Consider the following 11904-nt stretch of genomic DNA (forward strand, 5'->3'; position numbering starts at 1 on the left):
TGAAGACCTTCTCCCAGCCCAAAATGAGGATCAGTTCCAGGTTTGCAGTCATATCAACAGTAGCTTGGTGATTTATTTCGGAGGTGCTGGTGTAATTACCCGTACCTCACACACACCTCCCTTTCACACTGAGTTCCCTGCAGCTAATGAGTCTTCTCAGAGAGGAGAAGGAGGAGGTCTGGTTGGTTCACTAAACCCTTGTGCAAGTGAATGAGCTTCTAAAATCAATCCAGTCTCTGTAAAGACAGCGTGTCCTGAAAGCTGTCAGGCCTTATTATAAATAAAAATGTCTCAGCTTCCTTAAACTGAACATTTTAGCCACATTTTGCCAACAACATCATGCTGATGTTCTTTTTCTTCCACTATTTCTGTTGGGTCAAAGCATTGATGGATTTGTTTTGCTATTATAACTTCTGTCATCTATACCAGCATGTTGTCTACACAAGGCAGGGTTTGGCCAATGCTGCCCCAAAAGGTTCTCTTAAATATTTGGATACCTGAATCCAGTGTGTGCTGATACTGGAAATGTTTGCAGCAGGGATTACATTTCAGAATTGTGAAATACTGCCTTTGGTACCCACCTGAGGTTGTGTCTTTGGCAGACAACGATGGGATGAGCTTTGTCACCATCACACCCTGTTGAGGTATCTTTGTGGGACATTTTTGCACCCTGCATCAATCTGGGCGTATCTGTGCATTACAGAGAGGTGATGCAAAGCCGAGCTTGCCAGGCACCTGGAGGAGGTGGGATGACCATTTGGTAGCCTGTTAGAGCAGTCAGCTGCCCATCAGCCCTCTTTGTGCAAGACAGCCATGGGTGGATCCAAGTGTGATGAGTGGACGGTGCCAGGTGCTGGCCTGGGCCTGGCCAGTGGCCACCCCGCCTGCAGAGCTGGTCGGGGCAGCCTTTGAACTCTGTCTGAATGAGCTGAGCACTGGCCCCCACATAAATGAGAGCAGCCTGGAGAGTGTTATAAATTACAGGGCCGCTCCAGCCCCAAAGGCAGGCACACATCTGGCTGGGCTCCCACCGGGGCAGCAGGGCTGGAGGTGTTGCTCTGGCTCTGCCTCACAGTCAGACTTCCCTTTCTGGGGTGATCTTCTCATGGCTGCTTGTGCTGGGCTTGGGCTGTCAGGCCTAGGAAACCTTTGCCATCTTTCCTTTGCTGGAAATACCAACCCTGATGTAAAGTGTTGCTTTTTTCATAGAACCATCACAGAACAGTTTGGGTTTGAAGGAACATTAAAGAACATCTAGTTCCAACCCCCAGCCATGGGCAGGGAACCTTCCCCTGACCAGGCCTTGAACTCTTCCAGGGATGGGCATCCACAACTTCTCTGAGCAACCTGATTTCTTTTCCTAAAATGAAGGCTTTTAGGTGAAAAAGAAACCTCGTGAGGAATTCCAACAATTACCACAAAAGATTGAAAAATCAATTAAGGATACATCCATAGCCTTTATTGCAGATGTCTGTGTGAGATAAGTACCAGCTCTGTGTTTTCTTGCGCTGCCCATGGGACCAGGCAGGGCAGGACGTGGCCCCAGGGTCCCCTGGGTGCTGGAGGGTCTTGTGAGGGTTTGCCTGGCCATGATTGTTTTGTGCTGGTCACCTTCCTTCTGTGATCTTAAAAATCTCTTCCGTTTATCTGGTTGCATGTTCAGGGCTGAATGCAGCTCCCAGGAAATCTTGGACAATTCAGCTGACCTGCCCAAGAGAGCAAAATTCATCTGTTTCTATCTGTGGTGTGATGATCTGGAGTCCCCCAGATGGAAGGTGCTATGGAGGTATGGAAAAATTGGATTTTTTAAGTGCTGGGGATGCCTAGAAGGGGGAGGAGGTCTGTGCATGGCTATGCCAGCCTGGGGAGTACAAAGTGGGTTCCCATATGGTCAGTTTTTAGGATTTCTCCTGTTTCAAATCTGCATAAATGGCCCACTCAAGGAGGCCAAACTATTAAAAACAGCTGACAACGAAAAAGGGGGAGGTGAACGCCAAGCAAGCAGCAAGTAAACTCTGTAACTGAGCTGACAGATGGCAAATTAATGTTGTCAAATAGAAAGAAGTACATAAAGCTAAGGAGCACTATGACCAGATTGCTTTCTTGCACATGAAGTCTTTAATCATATGGATATCCTTGCTATTTTTACTCTAATGAGATTGGGAAAGAAAAATAAGACGGAGGCATCAAATTTAAGATAAATTTGCTTTGAATCCACAAGAAATTGAAGCCCTTACAGAAACAAGGAGAATTATTTGCCAGGCAAAATTAGTGTCACAGATGAACCTGTTTGTGCTTCTGAATTTTGACATGTTTATTTTATTGGTAATATTGCTGCAGCCAAAGAGAGTAATAGCCAGGGTAGATAAGCAGGCAAAGGAATTCGAGTGAAAAATTATGTTCATGAAGCTTTTTGCCCTTAGGCAAATGCAAAAAAAGAACCCAGCCCACCAAAACCCTTCCCTCCCCCTGGTAAAAGGGGAAAAATAGGAAAAAATCCATTTCCCTTCTAAGACACAACTTGATGAAATCCCAAGGAGCCAAGTCCATGAACACCAAATTATTTGCCCATTGTGGGGTTTATACTGAGAATAGAAATTTGATTAGTTTCATGTATTTCTTTAATGGTAAGTGTGAGGATGTCTTTTAATCAAGAGGTTAATGTGGGCTCTGACAACTATTAAGGTGTTCACACCTCTGATTAAAGGGAGCATCGGCAGTGTTTGAGCAAGGAGCTTGGTAAACAAATACATCAATCATGGAAAAAGCTCCCCCAGAATGTGCATGGTCAGAGAGAGCCGCCAAGGCAGTTAAAAGGAAGCAATTTTCCACAGTGCTTGGAGGTAGGTAATATAAAATAATCCATAATTAAGTTTAATCATGGCTTATCAGGCCTTCCTAGGCCTGTGAGCATTGTGGCTAATGTTTAACATATTGCCTCAGCTCTGATGCCATTTCATTGATACAATGAGCCCCTTTTATTTGGAAGTGGCAGATATGACAACTGTGTCTGGAGGCCAGATTCGTCACCGACATGACTCGGGATAGCTCAGCAAGTGCTGATATTGTGATCCTCTGCTAATAAAAATTGAGTTTGCTCAGTGGAGCCAATGGAACAATCCAATTCACACAGAAGAGCCCGGCCCAGCTGTTGGAATGGTCAGATCCAAGCCCCTCAGTCTTCCTCAGAGGAGGCTCAGGGCAGACCACAGCATATCCTACACCCACCTAAAGGAGGGGGCAGCCGGGGGGGTCGGGCTCTGCTCCCAGGGAACAGGGACAGGAGGAGAGGGAACGGCCTCAGGCTGGGCCAGGAGAGGCTCAGGGTGGACAGCAGCAGGTCACCACATAGCCAAGTGATGGCACCAGCTGAACCAGGGAATGGCACCCCCTAAACCAGGGGCTAGCATTAAGGGCCAGGGGGTGACACCAGAGGCAGGGGTTCAGCTCTAGGCAGGAGGTGCTGTAAAGGTGCCTGTCAAGAGGAGGTGGCAGCAGTGATGGTGAGAGCAGCAGCAAGCACCTGAGCACCAGCATCTGCAGCTTTGCACCTGCACTAACTCCAGCACCAAACGTTTTTTTCTGGAGGGAACAATTTACTGAACTTTTAAATACTAACAGATTTTTTGCTGCTCACAGCCAGCAGCAGCAACAAGGTCACAAAGTAAACCTTAACCTATTCCTCCCTTTGGACAGTATATTTTAGCAGAAACATAAAAAAGCAGATGCTGATGTGGGAAGATGTGGTACACCACCCTAAGCTGCTCGCTACAATCAATGCTAGTGTTGGGAGGAAGTTGGCTTTCTTCACTTTTGCACCAGTAGTGTGTAGCATCTCAGCCAGTAACTCTGGGATGTCAGAGGCTTTTAGGAAATCAGATCAATGATATATTAAAATGATGCCCTTCAGGATAAAAAGATCCAGGTAAGCAGAAATATAAACAGTCCAGTAAGCCATTCTAACAGGCTGAGTGCTGAGATCTCAATCTCACCCTAACAAGGGTCATCTGACTGGCCTCAGGCCATTGGAACTTCTTAGGAATGTGGATTCATTTTCCCAAAATGTCCAACTTCTTGTGTACCTCTAAAGGAGAACATTTTCCTGTGAGTAATCCCAGGACTGGGTGTGATTTTCAGATCTGTTGCTAACATATTGGAAGTATAGAATTCTTACTTCATTACAATGCTGTGGATCTTTTTTTCTTGGTTTCTCAGCATCTAACTAAAGCTGAGAAAAGTTTTGAAGGCATTTTTTTCCCATTTCAGAAAGAAATCCAGTTTGGAACAAAGTGGGAACTCTTCATTAATCAAAATATGCCAATTAATACTGTCAAAAGAAATGTTCATATGTACTGAGATGACATTTACAGAATTGAATTTATTATCATTAAAATCAAAAAACACCATCCTGGAAAAAAGAAAAAGTTCACTGAAATGCAAAGTAGCTTAATTTTGATAAAAAATTTGGAGGACATATTCTGCAGAGGGGACACAGTTTGAAACATCCTGGTCCACTTTGGCAGTTTTTTGGTGGACTGCAGAAGAGACTTTTCACAGAGCTTCCCTTTTAACTGGCCAAGAGAATATCTGCTGACTGTTCCTCAAAGTTACCCTCCCAGCTTTATGTTTAAATGCTGGTTCCCAGTTTTTAATCCAGGCCATCATATTTTCCTTTGAATTCAGAAACATCTGGACTTAGGCAGACCTCCCTTTATGTTCGCTGTGGCCTTGCTGAGCCACACCAGGGGCTTTGTGAGCCGTGTGTGATTTGCAGGCTCCAACTCTGTGAGTGCCGAAGGTCCTCAGCATCCCCCAAAGGCTGTGAGTCCCCACAGCACGTGGGGATAGACTCCCGATCCTTTATCACTGAATTGCCATGAGAAAATCCTGCCCTTGGTCTGCGAGCAGAGGGAGGACAGCCGGGCCCAGCTCAGGTGAGCTCCTCGCTAGGGGCAGAGCTCATTCAGGCACCTCACTTTAAGCAGCTCCCAGGGCAGGTGTCTCATTTTAGGCCTGTGCTTAAGCCTAAGTTTTGTGAATCAAAGCTTGAGGCTTCTCAGGGCAGGCCTGTTCTCCCTGCAGCTCCGGGGTCTGGGAAACGGGAAATGGATTTTTCTTTGGGGCTCAAAGGTTGACCATGTGAGGGTGGGCAGGCCCTGGCACAGGGTGCCCAGAGCAGCTGGGGCTGCCCCTGGATCCCTGGCAGTGTCCAAGGCCAGGCTGGACATTGGGGCTTGGAGCAGCCTGGGACAGTGGGAGGCGGCCCTGCCCATGGCAGGGGTGGGACTGGATGGGCTTTGAGGTCCCTTCCAACCCAAACCATTGTGGGATTTTGTGATTCCCTGACCCAAATAACAAGAGGCCGTTTCCACGCAGCAGAATTGGTGCAGTCCGTGAGCTGTGCCCAGGGCACTGGCATTTAGGTGATCCTGTTATCCCAAATGCTGGGCCTGGAGAAGGGCTCGGGGCAGCTGTCAGCCGTCCCCACTCCCTCCTGAGCCTGGCAGGGATGGAGCTGTGCCCTCCTGGCAGAGCAACTTGTGCTGCCCTGCTGGTCCATGGCTGTGGGATCAGCTCTTTCAGAGCTGTGCATATAAAAACCAGCTAATAAATAAAGTGCTTGCTGTTTCTCTGCAAAAGGAAGAAAAGCTACAAAGAAAACACCTACAATTGATTTTTGTTTTTTAAAGTGCTTGGATGGGAGCTGAAAGTCTATCACAAAGATGCTTCTTTGGCTTTGATTTGACACTAGATTTCAGTTGGTCCAATGGAATTTTAATGCTATGGCCAAATATAACATCAAATAATGAAAAACTTCAATGGTAAACATTAACACAAACAGGCATCGAGTATATTAAACATCTTTTAGAATGCAACAGGCCAAATCTGCAAATTGGGAACAGGTCCCTGAGCTGGCACACTATAAAAGCAGGCTTCAGTTTGCCATCTCCAGGACCTGCTGATGGAACACAGGGAATATCTGAGCTTGACTCCATTACCTGTTTAGATTAAACTCTGTGTAGCATTGATTCAGTTATTTATTTTGGCTACAAGGAAACAGTGTTCAAACATGGGTACCTAAACGGGATGTCCATAGCCCAAACCTGCACTAAGGGGACCAAGTGCTAATTCTGCAAGTCTGGCCACTGAGGCCAACAGCTGAGCCCGAGCCTTGCAAGGCCAGTGTTGAAAATGGGGCCAAATTTTACAAGCTCAGGGCCTGCTGTGTGTGGTTGGGGTTTTTCAAAAATGCAAAATCCCCGGTAACTCCCAGGGGGTGCAGGTGGGAGGGCTGAGAGCTGAACCAGGGACAGGGAGTGCCCCTGGAGCACAGCGTGGCCTGCCCTGGGATGGGCCCTGTCTGGCCACATCATCAACTCCTTTAAAACTTGCCCCATCAAAATAAACCTGGAAACTGCCACAGCTCAAGTTCTGTCCACCTGAAATAGATTCATTCATTTCTCTTTCGCTGCCCAGGCTTTAAGGGGTTGCTGCCACACATTCAGGTTGCAGAGATTAATGGCTAAAAAGCATTTGATGGGGGTTCAGTTGTCCTGGTTTTGGGGACACTGAGTGGTTTTTGGTGACAAGAAGTCCAGTGCTGGAGACATGCACTGTATTGAGGGGTGGTGCTCCTGCTTTTCCCAGTAAGTAAATAATAAATAATGCAATAAATATGCCCCATAATAAGTCTGCCATTAAAATAATGTCTTAGCTCTAGAAGCAGTTCATGCATGAACCCCCATAGCATGCAAAGGCACAGACATGACCATTACATCCTTCTGTTGGCAACTGAGCTGGATCCCAAATGCCAGCTTCCAGCGGGGTTGTTTTCCCCACTTTGATTTTTAATTACTGATCACATGGAAGGATGGAGGGGAAAGGCCTGAGTTTTGTTGGTTTTTTTTTTTTTTTTTTTTTTTTTTTTTTTTTTTTTTTTTTTTTTTTGTTTTTTTTTTTTTTTTTTTTTTTTTTTTTTTTTTTTTTTTTTTTTTTTTTTTTTTTTTTTTTTTTTTTCGCGGGCAGGGGGGGGGGGAGGAGGGGTAGGGGAGGGAGCCAGGGCTTTCTATTTCCATATGGTGAGCCTCTCTTCCTCGCGATCACAGCTTGTCATCTGTCTTCTTTTAAACTTCAGATCCCCTGTAAAAATCTTCCCAGCAAAGAACAGGCCATAAATGTGACATAAAGACAGTCCAAGTGAAGAGATTACCCCGGGGTAATGGTGAAGCATGATTTCATTACATGATTTCTTTACACGCGGGCGTGGACGCAAGAATAACCCAGTCCCCGGGAACTGCATGTTTCTGGAGTGGTGCACAGTGGCAGGGGTGTTATTAATATTCTGGGGAGATCAGCCTGTGCATTCACCTTTCATTTACTTGGCAGACAAAATGATTCATGTCTTCCTCATAAACTGGGGTCAGATTAAATGACCACCTTGATTTACCTGGGTTTAAAATGGATCGTCATCGTGGCCAGCCAAGCCTCCAGCCCCACTGCATCACCCTGCCAGGGACCACTCAGCCTTAATATCCCACAGCTGAAGGAAGGAATTTTTTTCTAGTTTGGAGACTTTCTGTAAAGTAACAATAATGTCATCTCCTGAGGTGCAACTGTGGGAGAACAGAACAGATATTGCACCTGGTTTTTTGTGCCCCAAATGCTGCTTACATGCAACGCTTCTGAGCATCTCTCTTAATTGAGTTATTTCATGCAAACTGTGCTTCAAAACTGAACTGAATGGTTTATAATCGAGCTCAGTGTAATGCAAGCATCCCTGCAGCTGATCTGCATGTCTGCCCCTCGCAGTGCTGCGGGCGTGTGCGGGACAGCACTCACAACAGCCCCTTTGTCCTGAAAACCCTGGACATCATTAAAACATGATTTCTGCAGAAAGCCCTCCCTTCCCTCCTGTGCTCTGCTCCTGCAGGAATGGTTTGTACTGGTGATGGAGCAGGAGTGCCATGGGCTGGGTCTGACAGTGGGAGGGGAGCTGGGGAGCAGCAAAGGGGGTGCTCAGCCAGAGACCCTCCCCAGGCGTGAGCAGGGCTGCCAGAGCCCTTCAGACCATGCCCCAACCAGCGCCTGGGCATCGTGGGCATGGGGTCAGCTGGCCCAGTGCCCCGCCTGTAATGAGGGAAATCCTTCATTGAAATGGGGACCCACTGAATGGGAATTCCAGGCTTGGGTCAAGGCATGTTTCCCATTTTAACTTTGCAATCAGCTGCTGGAGGTCCCTGCATCCTGACAGCATGTCCCTGTGTCCACAGGAGCTCCACACCAGAGCCATCCTTTCTGTCTTTCTTGTCCCAGAGGTGCTGCAGAGCAGATCCAGAGGCAGAAGGAGCATTGCTGTGGAACAGCCTTGGCACCCAGCTCACAGCCCGGTGAGGACTTGGCTGGAGGTGGCTCAGTCCCTCCAGGCACGGTGGTGTGGGGACAAAAGCTCCTCTGGGAGCTCCAGCCGTGCAGCCCTCACCTCCCACTGCCCCTGCCCAAATTCCCACTGCCCCTGCCCCTCACCTCCCACTGCCCCTGCCCCTCACCTCCCACCGCTCCTGCCCCCCCAGCCCTCTCTGGGGCCACTCAGCAGGTGCCTCTTTTTCCTTCCCTTCCCACCTCTGCAGGTGCAGATGGAGATGTGGGGTTACCCCTCTGCAGTCCCTGCTGCAGACAAATCCAGGTCATGGTCCTCCTAGAAACCCCATTGGACCTCCAGAAACTCTTGCAGGCCCCAGAATGCCCAGCTGGCCCAGCCCCAAGGGCCACTGCGGCGTGGGCTGTGCCAGGGTTTCCCGATGTTCCTGCTCTGTTCCGATGAAACATTATACAGAAAGATATAGGCAAAGCATTATGCTCACAGCCTTTGCCAACAAGTTATGTTTTAATGTAATTTAACTGTAATCTCAGAGTGTTTTTGTTAGCTATAATTAGTAAAATATGTCTGTTTTCTGTGTTCCTTGAAGACGTCTGAACTCCTGCCAGTTCCCTATAGTTTTCCTGACATGCAGTGTAACAAGCAGACCACCAAAATGTATTTACCAATAACTGTTTATTTACATTCCATGAAATCTAATAACATTTGCTGCCTTCATTCGGGATAAATGCTGGCCAAAGTGTAAAGCATAGAAAAATAAACACTGCCTTACTCTCTAAACCAGTCCACAGAATATTTTATTTTTGCTCAATTTGCCCTGCTTGTTAGCATTTTGGTGTTCTGCTGCTTGGAAGTTGAAAAAAAAATCAAAAAAGGTTGAAAAAGTTCTGTAATGTATCTTCCTGTTCAGTCCAAAACCTCGCAGGGATTTCCTGGACATTTTATTTTTCACTTTAAAGTTTGCACGAGGCTGGTATTTCATTTCTTTGTTTTCTGCTCTCGCAAGCGTTTGAAACCATCTTGCAGAGAAAATATCCAGGGCACTGAACAGCAGCGGTGGTTGGTGTTGCACCAGTGCCAGTGTAAAGCACTGCTCCTTCTCCCACACTCATTGGCTATGCTGGTGTAAAAATAATCAGAATTAGGGCTGTATCTTGTTACTAACCAAATCTGCTCTAGTTCAAGAAAGTGTAACTGAGGGCAGAATCGTCATCTCAAATCTCAAACAGGTTCCTCTCCTCCTGTATCTGCTTTTGTTTATCTGAGTCCACGCTTGCTCCAAGCTCAGCAAGCTCAAATGGTGCAGGGAGGAGAGGTCACATCCAACAGCTGTGGGCGGCATCCACAGCTGGCAAAGTCTGATGTAAGCCTGTCACTGTCAGCCACGCGTGGTCCTGGCCCAGCTGGGGAGAGGGTTGGTGTGAGCCTGGCTCCGGAGCCCAGCCTGGCCCTGGAGCACGGATGGCTCGCCCAGGACAGTCTCAGCACACGCCCTTCTCGAGGGCATGGCAGCAGCGGGCGGGCTGTGGGGGGCTGTACGTGCAGGGTGCCAGGGTTCCTGGTGCCACGGGCGTGTTGTGCCATAGCCCAGGCAGGGCTGGGTACAGCCAGGCTGAACCAGCAGCCAGATGGGTTTGGAGGGAGCCCAAGCTCACGAGTCGCCTGCGCTGCCCTGGGCAACATGCGGCCGAATGTCACCGTGTCCCCTCCAGGGCCAGCAGAGGAGGCAGAGCCCGGGCAGCTGAGCTACAGGGTGCCTGAAGACCTCACACATCTGGCTGCTGTTACTGCTGCCCAGCTGCTGTGCCCAGCTTCTGCTCCTGCTGAGCCCGAGCTGTGCCTGGCGTGTGGAGCAGGCAGCTGGCACGGGGCTGTCCCACTGCTCTGCAGCCAGCGCTGGCCTTGGATCCTGCCCAAGGACTTTTCCTTGCAAACTCTCCCAGTCCAGCCATACCTCTCTGGCATGTGATTTGGGGGGCTTTCACACCATCCAGAGAACCTCAGTTCACCAGGTCCGAGGTCTGACACACCTCGCTGGTGCTTTGGAGAGGCAGCTCTGTGCCTTGTGTCTCAATGGGGCAACAGTTCCTTCTCCTGGGGTCACTGAGGGGTCTTTGGGGGAACTGGCTCCTAGAGGAGCCCAAACCACCGTGACACTGCTGCAGCTCTGGAGAATTAATCTTTAGAGCTGTTCCCTGGAAGGCCATATCCATCTTTACTGTGACAGTACTGGTATTTCGTTAAGGCAAAGCCTTCTGCACTGTTCTAGACGCTTTCAGTTAAGGAGCTCCACGCACTGAACATTAATGAATTAAGCCTCAGGTTAACAGAGTTCTCCAGGAAATCCAGAGCAGCCCCATTCTGGGGCAGAGATCATAGGATATCTCAACTTCGTGTTTCCAAATTGCCTTGAGCTCCCTTGTTTCTGTACTCACTTCAGTTGAGGGTAAGGTTTTCCCTGCCTTCAAATGAGAGCAAAGTTTCAATGATTTTGGGGGGCTTGCTTGAAAAATGTCAGGCTCAAAGGCAATAAAAGTGAAATTCAAAATCCAGTCCAAGAACAAGCAGCTGCTGGTGTGGGATGAGGGTGCCCTGTTAGCATCTCCCTCTGAACTCAGCAGTGGAACTTTTTTCCCCTGCCAAGTTACCCACCTGCCCAGGGTGCTGGCAGATCTCAAGTACAGATCCTTTGGGATAATTAAAAAAAAAAAAAAAGAACCCTGAAAATTATGAAAATTACAGGTTATCCCATACAATTTTGTGATTCTAGACCCATTTTTATTTTCTTTCATTGCCTTTCTGGGTTCCTGTAATTTTCTAGCTGCAGTGTTCCCATGTGTAAGGCTTGCACCAGTACCAGTGAGATGGCTGGGGAGGGGAAGAAGGAGAAGGGTCCAAAATGCATTAAAAAACTCCGGGAAGATTTCTCTGCTGCTGACCACACTCAACAGACAACACACCACAGCAGTCCCTTGGTGTTCTGGCAGGATGCTCAGGAAATTGAGCTGTAAATAACCCCATAAACTGTTTACTGCTGAAATTATGTCTCCAAAAGCAAAGAGCTCTCAAACAAGTGTGTGACGATGGAACACCATGTGATGGCTGTGGAGGGGAAACCAGGCAAGGGGTGGGCATGCATGCAGGGCTGGTCCTGCCCCTCCAGGGCCAGTCCTACCCCTCCAGCCCCTCCCATTCAGCCCAGTGCTCCCTCAGCAGCTGCTCTGCTGGGAGATTTTGTGCTCCATTAAACCCTGTCCTGCTGGTCTGGGCCAGGCAGGAGCTGCCACTGGCCAATCCAGAGGGATGGTTTTGAGCATTTAGCACTGCTATAAACCAGCCTGGGCAGGTGAGAGGCCAAGAGGACTTTCTGGAGATAATTATAAATACTGGGAAGTGGAAAATAAGAAAAGAAAAAGACAATTGGGATGTGCTGACAGAAGGAAAAGTAGAGGAAAGTGCTTCCACCCTGAGTTTACAACCAAGATGTCCTGCAGTAGTTGCTGGACTCTGGGAAGATGTGACTTTAG

The 11904-nt window shown here is 48.1% G+C and overlaps 1 long non-coding RNA gene across 1 annotated transcript; it reads left to right on the forward strand.

Moving 5' to 3' along the window:
- The first annotated feature begins 1308 nt into the window (after positions 1-1308).
- LOC108447626 lies at positions 1309-9339 on the forward strand. Its single transcript, XR_001863274.1, has 3 exons — positions 1309-1786; positions 8271-8387; positions 8628-9339. It is a non-coding gene; the product is annotated as an uncharacterized LOC108447626 (long non-coding RNA).
- The last annotated feature ends 2565 nt before the right edge of the window (positions 9340-11904 follow it).

The sequence above is a fragment of the Corvus brachyrhynchos genome, unplaced genomic scaffold (genome assembly GCF_000691975.1).
Source record: "Corvus brachyrhynchos isolate BGI_N302 unplaced genomic scaffold, ASM69197v1 scaffold616, whole genome shotgun sequence".
NCBI classification, from domain to species: Eukaryota; Metazoa; Chordata; class Aves; order Passeriformes; family Corvidae; genus Corvus; species Corvus brachyrhynchos.